General features: G+C 36.9%; 1 protein-coding gene and 1 long non-coding RNA gene across 8 annotated transcripts in view; one reads left to right on the forward strand and one right to left on the reverse strand.

Moving 5' to 3' along the window:
* LOC134287603 (uncharacterized) overlaps positions 1–5,467 on the reverse strand; it is a 197,170-nt gene extending 191,703 nt beyond the window's left edge. The window contains exon 1 of the long non-coding RNA XR_009997398.1: positions 5,111–5,467. This is a non-coding gene — a long non-coding RNA (uncharacterized LOC134287603). The remainder of the gene's footprint in view (positions 1–5,110) is intronic.
* The window catches only part of LOC109409200 (uncharacterized), a 504,613-nt gene that overhangs the window by 7,725 nt on the left and 479,342 nt on the right, over positions 1–17,546 (forward strand). The gene's annotated exons all lie outside the window — the stretch shown is intronic.

The following is a 17,546-nucleotide window of genomic DNA, read 5'->3' on the forward strand; positions in this document are numbered from 1 at the left end:
TTGGAATTACTTTCAGAGTTTCTTCAAAAGTATCTCAAGATTTTTTTCCAGAAGAAGGTATCTTAAGGTATTCTCAGGTATCTTTTCGGGTATTCTCCAATTTTTTTTCAAAGGATTTCTTGGAGCTATCATCCAGGGATTTCTTGAAAATTATAAGCGATCCTTCTAGTATTTGTATAGACATTTTGGAATAACTCCATGGAAGAACTTTAAATAAAATATCTTGCAGATATTGCTGAAGAAATCCCTAAAACTTAGATATGAAGATAAACTTAACGTCTTAAAGGAATTTTATAAGGAATTCCAGCAGGAATTTCTTTGAGAAACCCTGATGGAATTTCTGGATTTTTTTCCGTAGAATCCCTGTAGAAATCCTAGGAAGCCTTTCCTCCGCATATCAGAAGAAATACCAGAGAAATTCTTGAAGGAACCGTAGGAGGCAGTTTTCGGGAAACTCTTGGTAGAATTGCTGAAAAACATTCTAGAGGGATTTGCAAAAAAAAAATATAGGAAAATCATAGAGTTTTATGGTCTTGAAGATTTTTCTTAAAGTATTTCTGGAGAAATGTGTGGACGAAATGCATTGATAAACATCTGCAAAGATTCCCTATTTTGTTTAGTTATTTCTAACACAAAAATACGTAGAAATGCTTCGAAAATATTTTTGAAAAAAAAATGACTTAAAGTATCAATGAAGAAACTATTGGAGTGATCCTTAGATGGAATGCCAGATAAATTCTGGGATAATACATAGTGGAATATTCGAAGGAAATGCTGAAGAAATCTCTGTATGAACTCCTGAAGGAATTTCTAGAGGAATTTGTCCAAGGAAATCCCTGTAGAAAATGCTGATGAAATTAGCGATGATTTTTTAAACGAAACGAAACAAGTTTTTCTAAGGTAATTTGAAATGGAGAAATCAATCTAAAAGGATTCATGGATAAATTTCTTGGGAAATTCATCTGGGACTATCTGAAGGAAGCCCTTGGAAAAAATCATAGATAATCTCGGAAAGAATTAATGAAAAAAAAAGCCGGAGGAGTTTCTGGAACAAACCTTGGCAGATTTTACGGCGGAATTGCTTTTTTTAAGAATCCCTGGAAGAATTTCTAAACCATTTTTTTTAAATTTCTGAAGGATTCTGTGAAACATTTGGTAAAAATCCATGGAAAGTTTCTGGAAAAGCCTTCAGTTTTCTTGAAGAATCGCTGCAAGCATTTCTGAAGATACCCGTGTATGATTTCCGAAAATATTTTTTGTATGAATTCCTGAAACATTCAATGAAGGATATTTTAAAAGAAACCTTCCATGAAGCTTTTCTGGATGGATTTTGGAGAAATTTCCAAAGGATTCTCTAACGAAAATTCCGAAAGAAACTCTGAAGCGATCCATGAAAGATGTTCAAAAGCACTTCTTAAAGAAAGCTGTGGATGGCCTTATCGAAAGGAATTCCTGGAGGATTATCGTGGAGCTATATTGAAAAAAATACAGGGCATGCTATGTGAAAAATTTCCCAGATTAATTTATGGGGTAATCTTTAGAAAACTTTGGGGAAAATTCTGAAGGAAACTAGATTTTCTTAAAGGAATCAATGGAAGTATTCTTGAAGATTTCTCAGATAAATCTCCGAAGTAGTTCTTGGCAGATTTTTTTTTTGTAAAAGTCCCAAGAAATGCTTTTTCTGTAATCATTTTTTGAAGAAAACCGCTGGACGAAATTCTGAAGAATTACCTGGTTTATTACTGCCTCAAAATAATTTTTCTCCTGAAAATTCTTATAGATTTTTTTTGCGAAGTGTGAAGGTGTACGTAGTTTATGTGGTGATGTTGTTATGCTTTTCCATTTATTTTTCTGTTGGTAAATAGGCAGGTGAAGACTAGACTTTGCTTCGAGAGTTGCACAAGAACTCTCATAGCAGTGATCTGTGCACCTTAAGAAATGGTTTTATTAGAGCTTTTTGCTACATTCCCATGAACTAGTATTCAATTTGCTGCTCACAAGGAGCAAGATAATCTTTGATTCTGGTTTCCGTCTTACTTTCAAATTTCCATTTTCAAGAACCAATCTCATTTCCACTCCTACACTAGCTATCCATAGTCAAATGCCACCAACCAGCTGGCAAATGCTTGTAGTGGTAGTGAAGCTTTCGAAGCTACATTTGCCACCCACACACCCCCTGGCAGGACCACTGTGTTGTGTATACAGATGTATGTGCACGCCAGTGAGTAGGATTTCATTCAGCATCCCAAAATCACGAAACGTGAGTCACCCTTCTCACGAAGACCGCTGTTTACGTTTACCCACTGCTTTGCTTACGGTCTGCACTACACCCTTCGAAAGGAAGGGAACTCAAACACTAGGACACTCACGCTCTTTGCAAAATGTGATCTCTCTCTTCTAGTTGTTCCAAGTGGGGGATGCTGAGTTGATACCGCGCCGTTTCCCTGGGAATGTGAGGATACGTAAAGGAAAGAGTGAGCTTTTGCAGGGAAAACTTCACCACCCACATCGGCAAAGTGCCGCAAAGGACATGCAAATATAGAGCATCCTCAAGTTATACTGTTTCTAGACTCGACTAAATTTCTAACGTATATTTAATCATTTACTGAACGGCTTTCGATGTTACTTGGATTACAAGTTGCTTGTCCTTAATTATTAATTATTACATTTGGCACCTAAAACTCATCCCTGACATTCCTCTTCCCTCGTAAAATTATGCACATAGGGACAAAATTTTCGAATTTTTTATAGACCGTGGACTTTAATTAGAACACCTCTTTCCGATGAGAGTCAATCAGTGAATCAAAATTCAACCATCGCGCAACAATAACGACAATGTCGCAACCTGAATTTGTTGCGACATTCTACCCAATGCGACATAGGTTTGTCCCAACTTGAACAGAAAAGGATAAAGATCATGCACCACGAGTTTAAAGATTTTAAAGCCTTGCATTGTGATTTTAGGGCGGTAACTTCGAGTCGGTCAACACTGCAACGCTGCTGAAGATGTATCATCAAAAATGATCGATTATGGGTTTGTAATAATTGATTATTCACGAGTTGAAAAATACGCAACAAATTCAGCTTCCGTTTTGTCTGCAACAAAAATTTTCGAGATCATGTCATTATCTGTTACCAGTTGGGATGAAGAGTAATCGTCGCGCCTCCTTTGTTGCTTGTTTTGTGCCTCTTTTGTCTGACGATTCTCTTCACTGGAGTCAATGAAGTTTATTAATGAACCATTGATTGTAATAGAATGGTTTACTTCGGCATCTTCTCCTGCAGAAAGTAGAAGAAGCAGCCTAAGTTCTTCATAGTGTGGTTCTTTGGACCATACACTAGCAGGGGACCGACTGTCGTCGTTGGTGAGTGTCTAATCCTGATCTCAACCGTTTTATAATAGCAGACTGGTATAGTGAGATTCAACACGCTTGGTATTTTTTACGACCTCTGTTGTTTACTCACCAACACCGTCACATGTTACACGTTGGTTACAACATGCCGATGTGTTCCGATATAGTAAGGAAGGAATTAGAAGGATGGCTTCAAGATATCGTCGATTGTGAAAAGCTACGAATAAACTGGAGTACGGAGGGGTATGAAGAATCGTTTCACCATCATCGCGATAGGCACGATGCTGGAAGGAAACCATCAACGACGCTTTATGGGCTATATTTTTCCAATGACGTTAAGTGGGGACTGTAATGTTTGACTTTGAATAGCGATGAAAATAACCCGTCACCAACACGTTCATACACCCACACAGACACAGCATACCATCGCACACATATTTTGTAGCGGAAGCGGAAACTTGAAGTTGTTATTGTTTTGGCTCACTAGAGTATTCATCACCGTGTAAGCTGGATGAGTTTCGTCTAGCTCATGGATAAGGCTAATTGAACCAAAATGGGCTTTAGTATTTGTGAATAATTTTATTGCACATCATCAGGAGAGTATTCAGGGTGCTATAAAAATTAAAAAAAAATCCTCTTTGGCATGATGTAGGGTGACTTTGATACTTTTGGCAGTTTTGATGGGTTTTTGCTTAAAAGAGAGGGATAAGCTTCTTGTTCATTAGGGTCATTTTGGACCCAAACCATACACTATGTCACTATGGAAGGTTAATAGGTAAAGTCTCGAGGTCCATTTCCAGCAACAGCGTCTTCTACGACAAATTCAGAAGTGGAATCTCTCTGTATTTAGTTAGCAACTCTAGCCATATATACCCATCCAGCCAACTAGTGGACAACCGTTCGTCCTCACATGTATTTATAAAAAAATGGAGTATTGATTAATGCACTGGCTCGCTTCCGCACTAAGTTTAACACTTAACACTTAAACTACCGAGGGGGTAAAAACTCCCGCGAACTACCAAGGGTCCAAAAAAAGTCGGAAGTCCAACTTTGACAAGGCGTTTCTCGGCCTTTTTTCAACCGATTTCAAAACTTTTTTTTGCGATGGAACCGGACAGGTTTCAAGATCATCGTCCATTTAAAAAAATATAAAATAGATGCGTCTACCCAAAGTTATTAAGCAAAAGGCACTTCCTAGTTTTTTTTGAGGGCTCATTTTTTTGCGCACATTGATCACTAAAACAAAATTTAAAGCGATGACATATAGTTTTTTTGACTCTAAAACATGCGTACAGCTGGAGTGAACATGTTTATGCAAAATTAGTGCTTTTTCAGTACACTGATAATTTACCTTACTTAAAAAACTGCTAAAATACCCTATTTTTTACATAAAATAAGCAATAAATCAAAATTCAAAGCGATGACATATAGTTTTTTTGGTCTTAAATTGTTCGTAGGATTGTACTCGACATTTTTTATGAACAATGAAAATGTTCTAATTACACTCTTATTTTGTTTTACCTGGAAAACTACGAAAATTCCATACTTTTTACACAAAGTAGTCAACAAAACTAAATTTAAAATGATAACATGTAGTTTTTTAGCCGTGAAATGTTCGTTGCAGTTTGGGGGACATACTTGAAGAATAATAGTGATGTTTTCATTACACTCAAATTTTGATTCACTCAAAAATCAACGAAAGTGCCACATTTTTCACGCAAAGTGCTTAACAAAAATAATGCAAAGTAGTTTTTTACCTTTAAATTATTCGTGAAAGCGTACTGGACGTTCTTGATGAGTAATAGTGACGTTTTCATGACAAACTTAATTTATTTTACTCGAAAAGCTACAAAAATATTATAATTTTTATACAAAACAGTCAATAAAACAAAATTGAAAGCCATAACATGTAGTTGTATGGCCTTAAATTTTCCGTTACAATGTTCTGGACCTGTTTTTGATCAAATGTTGATGTTTACATTACACAAATATTTTGTTTTATAAAAAAATGTACGAAAATACCACAAAAAAAGCGAATAAGCCAAAATTTAAAGCAATGATATGTAGTTTATCAACTTTGAATTTATCGTAGTAGTTAAGTGGATTTATTTGAACAATCCTAGTGATGTTTTTATTACACTCATATTTTATATCACTCAAAATACTAGGAAAACACCACATTTTGCACACAAAGTAGTCATCAAATAAAAATTGGAGTAAATGCATTATAGCTTTTTTTTGCCATGAAATTATATGTAAAAAGTACTAGACTAGTTTGATAAACAATAGTGATCTTTCAATTACACTCGTTGTTTTCTAAATTTGTTTATAAAAAATCAAAAACAACTCAAATAAAGAGAACTTACTATGCGCAGCATATAGTCACATGTTGATGTACCGTAAAAAAAATATATTTTTACACAGATAATTATTTTTGATAGCTAAAAGCACTGAGATTTTCACTCAGGTGGAGTACTGACTCAATTTGTTATTTATAATTTTATAAAATACTTCATGTTTTGATTCAATAAATTAACCTAATATGTTTCATAGGGCTTTTCCCATCATGCTGATACTCTTTGCGTTGCAATCTGTAATATTTTTTGGGATTTAATATGTTTGTCAGAGCACTATCAAAGTTTCTCCAAAATGAAAATGTGATTCTCGCTCATATGAAAAAATAATATTGATCACCCAAAACAATTAAAACTGTTCAATCCTTACATTGCAATTATAACTGAGACACCAGCATTTGTTTTAAAATTATTAAATCAGGAAAAATACATGGAATAATATTAGGGAAATTTGCTGAAAAACTATCAAAGCTACCCCGTTTTACGGTATTGCATCAGAAACTCTTCTATATACATTTGTTTTTCGGAAATTTCCCAAAAGGTGCATTTATATTTTTGATATCTTTCAAAGATTCTTTCAAAATATTTTGTCGCGGGTTCTTTTCGAAAATCTTTCAAAATATTCCCAGAGATTCCTTCCGGGATATTTTCAAAAACATCAAGGATTCATGCGGAATTTATTTAGGGGTCCTATTTCTCGAGGAATTCTTTTAGAAAACTTTTGAAATGTTTCCGTGTATTATTTCTTTGGGTTTTCATCAGAAATTCCTCTAGCGATTGCTTGATAAATTTCCCCAAGGCTCATTTAGAATATTATCATATTTTTTCAGGAATCTCTTATTTTTTTTTCCTGGAGTATTTTCGAAGTTTTTTTTTCTGGCTTTCTCCAGTTCTCTCAAGTTTCCATCCTAGTTCCCATGCAAAGTGTTTTTCTTTTATTTGCTCCCATTAATAGTTCCTTCCGTGTTTTTTTTTCGATATTTTTAGAGATTTCCGATAATTACTTCTGGAATTTCTGCCAAAGAGTTTTCCGATATTTCTCCTGAATTTCTTCGCTGGTTTTTATCCGGAGTTTCTCCCGGGATTTCTCATAGAAATTTTCAGAGTTCTTTCATGAATTTTCTAAATATTTCCTACCAGAGCTTTTTTTCCGAGATTTCCCAGTTCTTCTCAGGATTTCTTCCGAAGTTTCTCTCGCGTTCCTCATTGCATAATTTCTCGCAAAAATCACGTGGATTCATTCCGACATGTCTCCGGTTATTTAACAATGAATTTTGTAGGTTATCTCAGGCAGGAGGTTTTCCGAGAAACACTTCTAGAAAAGTACAGTACTGGACGCATTGACCGATTTTCATACAAAATGCTTAAGTTTGGAGCTCTGTAATTTAGCTTCTAGAGCACAAACTCCAAGAGTAATCTCAGGTGAAACTTAAAAAAAACTCTCGCAAGAACATCTATAAAATATCCCGGATGTAACTTCTGTAGAAATCCGGGGAGAAATTCCAGAAAAAACTCATTGAAATTTCTTAAAACTTCGGGAGAAATCCCAGAAGCAATTCCTTCAGAAAACTCGTGAAAAATACCTTTAAAATCCGGTAGGAGCCTCAGTTGAAACCCCAGCAATAGTTTCTGTAAAAACCTTAGAAATCCCGGAAAAATCTCATGGAGAAGTACCAAGAGGAATACCGGAAGAAATCGCGGAAAACCTTCAAGAGAAATTCCGAGAGAAACTCTAAGAGAAATTCTACGACATATTCCCGGAGAAAAGAGAATAAATTCCACGAAAATTTGTTTGGGCAAAACGCAGGAGGAAAAATCCAACGAGAGGCTCTAAGAGCAAATACGAGAAAACCTCTGGAAGAAAATCTATAGGATTCTCATAAAAACCTTCAGGAGACAATATTTGGATTTCAGAAATCCTGCAATATTCTCCAATAATTTTTCCGGAAAGAACTGTTTGAATCTAGGGTAAAAACGTCGATAGGAATACGAAAGAATCTCCGAGAGGAATTAGAAAAGGAATCCCAAGAAACAGGAATGAAAGAAGGCTGAAAATCTCTCTAATAAAGACACATAACCTAACCTTAACTTTGGAAACCAGTTAAGTTCGTAACTTTTTTTCATTTACACGGGATTTCCGTTTATATTTTGGTGATTGCTACTGCATGTTCAGGAGACGCAAATGGACTCAAATAAAAACAAATTTAAAAAATCCCTGGTGAATTTTCGGTTTGCCTTGTTTTTTTTTTTTCAGGTAGTAGATAACCTGAAACTGGTACAAAAAAGTCAGTAATAGAAATCTGTTTTGAATTTTGTGTTATTGGCTATTTTGTGTGAAAAATATGGCACATTCGTGATTTTTTAGTAAAACAAAACGTGGATGTGATGTGAACATCAAAATTTTACCAAATACATGTCTAGTACAAATTTTGTTTTATTGACTATTTTGTAAGAAAAATATGGTATTTTAAAAACTTGTTTGGTAAAATGAATTAAGAGTGTCATGAAGGCGGTATAATTGTTCAACGTTCGTCATTTCACGAAAAAAATTCAAGCCAAAAAACCAGAATGCATTGCCTTATATTTTTATTTGTTGACTACTTTGTGTGAAAAATGTGGTATTTTCCTAGTATTCCGAGTGAAATAAAATATGAGTGTAATAAAAAAAATCACTAGGATTGTTCAAATAAATTCACTAAACTACTACGATAAATTCAAAGTTGAATAACTACATATCATTACTTTAAATTTTGGCTTATTCGCTTTTTTGTGGTATTTTCGTACATTTTTTTTATAAAACAAAATATTTGTGTAATGTAAACATCAACATTTGATCAAAAACAGGTCCAGAACATTGTAATGGAAAATTTAAGGCCATACAACTACATGTTATGGCTTTCAATTTTGTTTTATTGACTGTCTTGTATGAAAATTATGGTATTTTTGTAGCTTTTCGAGTAAAATAAATTAAATGTGTCATGAAAACATCACTATTACTCATCAAGAACGTCCAGTACGCTTTCACGAATAATTTAAAGGTAAAAAACTACTTTGCATTATTTTTGTTAAGCACTTTGCGTGAAAAATGTGGTACTTTCGTTGATTTTTGAGTGAATCAAAATTTGAGTGTAATGAAAACATCACTATTATTCTTCAAGTATGTCCCCCAAACTGCTACGAACATTTCAAGGCTAAAAAACTACATGTTATCGTTTTAAATTTAGTTTTGTTGACTACTTTGTGTAAAAAGTATGGAATTTTCGTAGTTTTCCGGGTAAAACAAAATAAGAGTGTAATTAGAACATTTTCATTGTTCATCAAAAATGTCGAGTACAATCCTACGAACAATTTAAGACCAAAAAAACTATATGTCATCGCTTTGAATTTTGATTTATTGCTTATTTTATGTGAAAAATAGGGTATTTTAGCAGTTTTTTAAGTAAGGTAAATTATCAGTGTACTGAAAAAGCACTAATTTTGCATAAACATGTTCACTCCAGCTGTACGCATGTTTTAGAGTCAAAAAAACTATATGTCATCGCTTTAAATTTTGTTTTATTGATCAATGTGCGCAAAAAATGAGCCCTCAAAAAAACTAGGAAGTGCCTTTTGCTTAATAACTTTGGGTAGACGCATCTATTTTATATTTTTTTATATGGACGATGATCTTGAAACCTGTCCGGTTGCATCGCAAAAAAAAGTTTTGAAATCGGTTGAAAAACGGCCGAGAAATGCCTTGTCAAAGTTGGACTTCCGACTTTTTTTGGACCCTTGGTAGTTTAGGAGTTAACCGGGTTATTCATACAGTGTTTTCTCATTCCATGTTTCTAAAATCGTCATCAAGTTTGTTTCTTGGAACACCTTCGTTCATCATTTGCCAAATCATTCTAGTGATTCTTCCTCCTGGTCATTATTTGTCTAGAGCAACATGCCAGGCGGATATTTTCTGTTGCATAAAACCTCTGCATATTGGACCGACCCATGCTTTCCTGCGCATTATCCATCACATTCTTTCCGTGCTCGGTTGCAGGTGGATTAAGCATAACCCTACTAATGAAAGTAGCTGCATAAGAGCTTATGTAGCAAACGTATTCAGAAAAAGCTCGCTTAAGCTTTCATCCAGTAAAAATGTTAGTTGGGAAACAATCATTTGTTTTAATTTATTTCTAAATAAACTAAGAAATACATTTTTGATGTCATAATTACATTACTAGCATGCATGATTACGTATATTGATCACTACTAGTCAAATATAATTCACATTGGTAAATCACCACATTTCCATGAATTCACAATGGCTAAAATATAAACGACTCATAAGAAAGTGATCATTCTTCATAAATAATTCCAAAAGTCCCAGTGAAGAAACAGGGGTGTAAGCAGTAATAAATTACAAAATTTCCAAAAACAAATGAAAAAATGCATAAATAAATCAAAAGTTCCCATAAATAATTGATTTTCGAGCAATTAAAAAAGTCAAAAATGCAATGAATAAATCAACTGTTGCAATAAAAAAAGCCATTTTTCCCACCAAATAAATTCGAATTTTCCATAAATAAATCCGATTTTTCCATAATAAATTCATAATAAATTCAAATTTCCATAGAAAATTCACAATAAAAAATATCGAAAAAGCAATAAATAATTCAAAAAGTTCAATAAACGAAAAAGTAAATTACCAATAAATGTCAAAAAACGAGCAATAAACGTTAATGCATTTTGAGCCAAAAAAATGCATAGACTTTGCGGCGAAGCCGCATAGGGGCTGTCCATAAACCACGTGGTCATTAAGGGGGGGGGGGGGGGTTCGGCCAATAACCATTTTGTATGGACAAATAAAAATTTTTGTATGGACTAATGACCCCGCGCGGGGGGGGGGGGGTTGAAAAGTCCCAAAAAAATGACCACGTGGTTTATGGACAGCCCCATAGAGGATTGAGGAACTGAGGCGGCAGAAGGCCGCCGAAGTTTCCGATATCCGATTCACCGCAACTGCATCGTTTCGGTTCTAGGCAAACCACAGATCCAAGAATTTGCCCGGTATAATGCAAACATAGATGTTATCCCTTTTTTAGGTCCGACGAGCGATAGCGAGTTCGGACAGCAAGCGATTGCTCGGTAAATTACAATCATAGTTAGGCAGGCTTTTCAGTCGTTACAGTCATATAAGTGCGATTTAGCATTTCACTGCCTCATACTTTCCTGCATTTGTTTTTCATGGGTAATTTAGTCATTTTTTATTGCATTTTTTGAATTTTTTATTGCTTTTTCGATATTTTTTTATTGTGAATTTTCTAATTTATTATGGAAAAATCGGATTTATTTATGGAACATTCGAAGTTATTTGGTGGGAAAAATGGCCTTTTTTATTGCAACAGTTGATTTATTCATTGCATTTTTGACTTTTTTGCTCGAAAATCAATTATTTATTGAAGACGGGCTTGGTGGTCTAGTGGCTACCGCTTCTGATTTATATGCAGAAGGTCCTGGGTTCAATCCCTGGCCCGTCCCTTTCCTCCTACTTTGTATCTTTCTATATACTTTCTCGCTCTCTACATATACAACTCATGTATATAAACATGTTCATAGCCGTCGCTAGAACAGAAACGGGTTGAAAAAGCCGTTTCCCTTCCTTCCAAACTTTCACAGCACAGTGTCACAATCCTATTAGAAAACGCCTACAAGTTATGCAATCAAGCGAGCTGTGCCGCACATCTTCAAAATAATAAAAACACACAATTCTATCACCTTCCTCTGGTATCCACACACCAATGTGTGAACCTTCTGCCAACCAATTCCCACCAACACTCCAACATCCGCATGAATTTGTGCTGGCGCAGAGGTATATTCGGCCAGATGTGGATACAAACGATTGCAATCATCACTTCCTTACCCCTTCCCCACATTGACCTGCAACCTGACGTGGCAGGCGCCATTGTCGCCTAAAAATAGAAGATCACCAACGCTCACACACTGAAGATGCCTGCTAGTCCCCGGCAGTTATCTCATTGGTCCTCGTGTGAGTGTAGCTGGTCTGGCGATACTGGAGTAGCATCCACGGGCGGTCAATCAAGCTCAAGCTATTATTGAAACTTTTGATTTATTTATGCATTTTTTTATTTGTTTATGGAACTTTTGTAATTTATTACTGATTACACCCCTGTTTCTTCACTGGGACTATTCGAATTATTTATGGGAAATTTTGTATTTATTATGGCACGTTTAATTGTGTGCCATTCACAATATGCACCATTCGCTAACAATAACGATCAGACTACTGTCATGAATGGGTTTAATATCAATGCTTTATATACCATCTTACATGCATAACACTTGATTGTTATCTGAGTGGCAAAGCTAAAGCGTTTCAGGAACACTTTAATGGCGTTCCTAGAGGTTTTAGTGGCGTTTGATAGCATGTCAGGGGCGTTTAAAGGGGTTTTAGGTGCATTTCATGGGGTTTCTGAAGCCTATTAAAGGCCTCCAACGGGCTTTCAGAGGCATTTTAAATTGATTATGATGATTTCATGAGCGATTCAATGGGATTACAGAGGTTTCAAGGGTGTTTCTAGACACTTCAAAAAGTATTATGATGGGCTTTGGAAATCCTCTGAAACTTCCTAAAATGTCTCCGATATCACCCTAAAACTGAAATGAAGCCCATGTAACGCACCTGAGCCACTCCAACACCATTTGAAATTCCTCCGCAAAGCCTCTGAAAGCTCCTGAAATTTCGTGAAATAACTCCGGAATCCCCCTAAAACCCGCTCGGAACCCATGCAACGCACATACACTTTTGCGAAACCCCGAAATCTCCTCCGTAACGCTTCCGTAACGCCTAAGAATGCTGTTGAAAATGCTCTGAAACTTCCTGAAATGCCTCTAAAATTCCCCTAAAACCACCTCGGACCCATTTGTAACGCATCTGAGACCTTCCGAAACTCTCAAAAACGCCTGCGTAATGCCTCTGAATTCCACCAAAAATGCTCTGAGACTTGCTGAAATACCTCCGAAACCCCCTTAAGACCCACTAGGACTCCATGTAACGAACGTGAGACTCTCGGAAACCCCCGAATGCTTTCGAAAACTCCCTCAAACTTTCTACTGGTACCCCGTTGAAACCCCTTGGGACCCCCGAAACGCCCCGGGAAGCCCCTACAACCTTCCTTTGCTCTCCCCTATAAACACATGTTGGCCACCGTTGCAATAGTTACCGTCATTGTTAAATTATGTTGGTTCTGAGTAGCTTTTACTATTTTTTATGTAGGGCACAATAAGGTGCATAAACTAAAATTGCATAAAAATAACATGCATAAAAAGAGGTTTTAATGTGTTGTGTTTTGCCTTACTGTTAGCATGCAGACTGTGCAAACCCGAATAATGTTATTGATACACTACATAAATCCTCTTTTTATGCGCTTTTTTGTGCCAAGCAGGGAATTCCAGAGGTTATGTGATATGCTTCTGGGAGGCTTTGGGACAGAAGGTCGAAGGACAAATGGTCGAAGGACATAAGGTTGAAGCCTAAGGGTCGAATGGGACAAAAGGTCGAATGAACACAAATTTTAGTAGACCAATTTACCAGCTGGTATGTCTCGCTTATTTGACAAAACTTTTTTGAGGAGTCTTTGGTGCCGCTCTGTGAGAGAAACATGCAGTGCTGTTACAGAAATCATATCCATTTCAGCCACTAACATTCTATAGAAATTTTTTCCTGCTTTTGTTTATAGGCTGTTCTTTCTAGTTGTGTTAATGTTGTATTTATTTAATGGTGATTTAGTTTGATTATTTGTTCAGGAATTTTTCCTTCTTTTAACTTTTGTTACTGAAATAATTATTGACTCCTTAGGGACTTATTTTTCAATCAGAATGTTTTGCCTTCTTCTTTTCAACAGCTGTTCTTTCCAACTGTACTGCAGAAATATTCATTGGCTGCTTCTGCTTAGTGAGCATCCACTCTTGGATTGATAGGTAGATCCTAATAATTAAACTGTATAAGTAAACAATTTCATTTTGTTTGCTCATACAGGCGTAACGCCAAAAATTGAGAATTTTCGATCCCCTTCTTCCGGTCCTATGCTAAATATATTGCTTGTTACACTTTTGCAAACCCCCCTCCCCCTATAAGCGTGACGTACTTCACGGATCACCCTATAATACCCAGAGATTTGTCCTTTTCTAATCTATGGATTGTTTGGTTTTATTTAATCTCTGTAATGATTGGAGTTTCAAATGACAATATTCCGATCTATCATTCATATTTCTTCAACTCATAGGCTGTTCTTTCCAGGAATACTGTTCTCCATATTCAATCTTAATGAATAACATTATTTTCCATCATTTATGGGCATCTATTTCGAATAGCAATGTGGTAATAAATTGCTGCATATAAGCTATTGCAAGTTTCAGTAGACACTTTCCTATCTTCCAATAATGATTGTTTTGAAATTGTTGAATAATTTTGGTATCACTGGTTCTATTTTTTAACCGTCGTTTTCCTGTCAAATTCTGATCAATTTTTCATGTCTTCCAATTTGTCTTTAGTCTATTTAATCTTTTTACTCTTTTCAACCTTTTGTCCAGTCGACCTTTTGTCCATTCAACCTTTTGTTCATTCGACCTTTTGCCCCATTCGATATTTTGTCACTTCGATCTTTTGTTCATTCGATCTTTTGTCCTTCGGCCTTTTGCCCTTTGACCTTTTGTCATAGATTCTTCTGGGGGCCTAAGGGGTGTTCCGGGGATCTCATGGACTTTTCTGGTGGTTCAAGGGGGTGTCATGGAAGTAACAGGACGTTTCAGACGGTTTTAGAGGGCAATCTCTAAGATAAGAGGTCTCATGAGTCCTACAGGGGATTTTCAGGGGCTTTTCAGCGGAGCTCAAGGATTTCAAGGGGTTATAGGGGCGTTTCAGGAGGTCTCAGAAGGTACCAAGAGAGTTCAGGGTCATTTCAGGCAGTTTCAGGGGTTCTCATGGGCGTTTCAGAGGGGTTCCACAGGTTTTCCGGAGCGCTACAGGGAGTTTCATGGCACTTTAGGGGGTCTCAAGGGCTCTCAGCAGGTTCCATGAGCAATTCAGGATGTCCTAGAGGGCTCCTGGGGGTCTCAAGGGCACTTCAAGGGGTCTCAGGGAACTTTCATGAGGTTTCAAGGGGACCATGGGTGCTTCAGGGGGCTCCAATGGTTTCAAGAACATTCCAGAGGGTTTCAGGGGCGTTTCAGGGAAACGTGGAGGTTAATGATTGTTTCAGGGAGTATCTCGAGGCCTCAGGTACGTTTCAGGGATTCTAAAGGAGGATTTCAGTGAGTCTTCAAGGTATTTCATTCTATTGAAATGTTCCAGAATTTGACGTAACCCCTTTGAAAGACTCCTGAACGCTCTTAAACTCTTAAGACCCCTCCCAAAAACTCTTGAAACCCATTGAAGCGTCCCTGAAAACATGTGAAAATCATTCGGCCTGGAACCCTCCTCAAACCCCCAGAAATTCCCATGAACCCCCTGAAACCTTTTGATTAAAAGCGAAGAATAAGTTTTTTTTTTATATTCCCGTTATAAAAATTACAAAAAAAATTCCCTGTGCATATAGATGATTTCTGGTACTTCTTGCTTGCTGGATATCAACCAGGTGCTCCCAATGAGTTTTAAGAAATGAATAGAAACGCTTGGTGACTGATTTGATGGCCTCAAACCATCAGACACCGCATCCCTTCCATATGTGTTATCCATAAAGTTTTTTTTTTTCTTCACTGTTTACGCGGTCCGTATAAAGGAAGAACCATGTTGTTAAAAAAACGTCGAAAAATATCGCGTTATTTCAAAATAACATTGTAAAAAACCGTGTTATTAAAAAAACAAACGCGTTATTTAGAAAAAAAAACGCGTTATTTAAAAAATTTTAATAGAAGTCAAGTCACGGTGGATGTAGAAAATTTAATAGAGGTTCCAGGATACCAGAGGTTCCCCTTTTAGGGGAGTTTTTAAAGGCCTGTCCATAAACTACGAAGATAGACTCGAAAAAGGGACGGGGGGAGGGGTGGTTTGGCCAAAGCCTATGGTTCATACACATTTTAATAATATTGTATGGACGAAAGTCTAGTTTCAAGGATGATTCAGAGGCGCATGAGGAGATTTCAGGGGTATGTGGGAGTTCCAGGATGTTTCAGGAAGGCTTTAGAGGCGCTCCAAGGCTTTTTAAAAGGGTTACAGGACATTCCAAGGATGTTTCAGACACTTTTTTTAGGCTCTTAGGAAGTTTCAGAGGTTTTTCGGCGGGATTCAAAGACGTTACCATAGCGTCAAAGTGGTGTCTCCAAGGATGGGACTCAGGTATATTACAGGATGTCCAACGGGAACTCAGAGAGTTCTGGGAGATTTTCAGTGGGTGCCTTGAAACGCCCCTAAAAAACACCTGAAACATCAGGGAACCTCTTGAAGCCCCTTGAAATTATCCAAACAACTCTAAAACTATCCTTAAATATTCTGTAACTAAAAGCCCACCTGTAACATCTTAAACCCCCTGAAACGCATCTGAAACCTCCCTGAAACGTTCTGTAACCCCTTGAAACGCCCTGAAACGCATTGAAATGATCCTAAATGCTCAAATATTCTGGAATGATGTCCCAGAAGCCCCTAAGCGCCCCCTCCTTGAGCGCCTTTGAACCCTCTTTGAAACGCCCTGTAGCCTCTTGAAACGACCCTAAAAGCCCCCTGAAACATCATAAAATCCCTCTAGAACCCTGTGGAACCCCCTAAATCGCCTCTGATACCTTCCAGATACATCCTGCAGTAACTACCTGAAATCTATTCAAATGCCTCTGAAACCTTCCTGATACGCCATGTAACCCCTGGAAACGCTCCCGAAATAACCTGGAACCCCTGAAACCTATTTTTTTTTCTACATCTACCGTGACTTTTTTACTATAATGATCAAAGTAAGCCGTGTTGGAAGTGAATGCGAAAATTTTTCATGCTTCAGTTTTTTTCAGTCAATTTTGAAAATCAAACTATCAGACGCTATGGAGAACTTTGGCGCTTCGGTTATGAAAAAACTTCCCAGCTTGGACAAAGCCATCGAGGAAACGGCATCGCAGATCCATTTGACTGCTCAAGATTTGTCTCCAATTGATTGATCTCTATCCAAACAATTGCTGTAGGAATAGGAAGATAGCAAGGCGTAAGCGCGATCGTCCGACGAGACAGATATTGATCAGACCTTTCCGATTACTTATTTGTCTATTATGTTGTTATATTCATGTCCATACATCTTTTGACTATTCGCTATTTTCACCATCCTATCATCTATTGGAAGTTGTTTCAGTTCTGGACGTTTTCTAAGTTGATGATAAGATTTATAAAAAAAAATGCCTGCAAGGACTTGGCCAGGAGTGCAGAGATGAGTGGGTCTATGATAGTAGCGAAATCTGCAATAGATATGCAATGGATACCTATACTCATCTTTGCAACTCCATCCATGATTTGTACAAGTATACGTGCTGTGCTATGCTATGCTATCTACTTTGACTTTTTTACACGATTTTATTTAAATACCACGGTTCTTTAAAGACGTTTTTTTTTTAAATACATAACACGCTTTTTACGAAGTTTTTATTTTGTTACGCGGTACCATTACCGTCGTCATACAGGAAAAGTGACTACAGCGCCATTAAATTTCTGGTGTATTTCTATTGTCACGGCGCAAGCCATTCTCGGCAATTGGCGGCAGAAATTAGTCATCCAATATGAAACGGGCTTTCGGGAGTTCTCAGAAGGCTCGTTCCAGAAGTTGCAGAGGCATTCCAGGGGTGTTTCAGGTGGCTTCAGAGGGGTTCCATATAGCTT

The sequence above is a fragment of the Aedes albopictus genome, chromosome 2 (genome assembly GCF_035046485.1).
Source record: "Aedes albopictus strain Foshan chromosome 2, AalbF5, whole genome shotgun sequence".
Taxonomy (NCBI): Eukaryota; Metazoa; Arthropoda; class Insecta; order Diptera; family Culicidae; genus Aedes; species Aedes albopictus.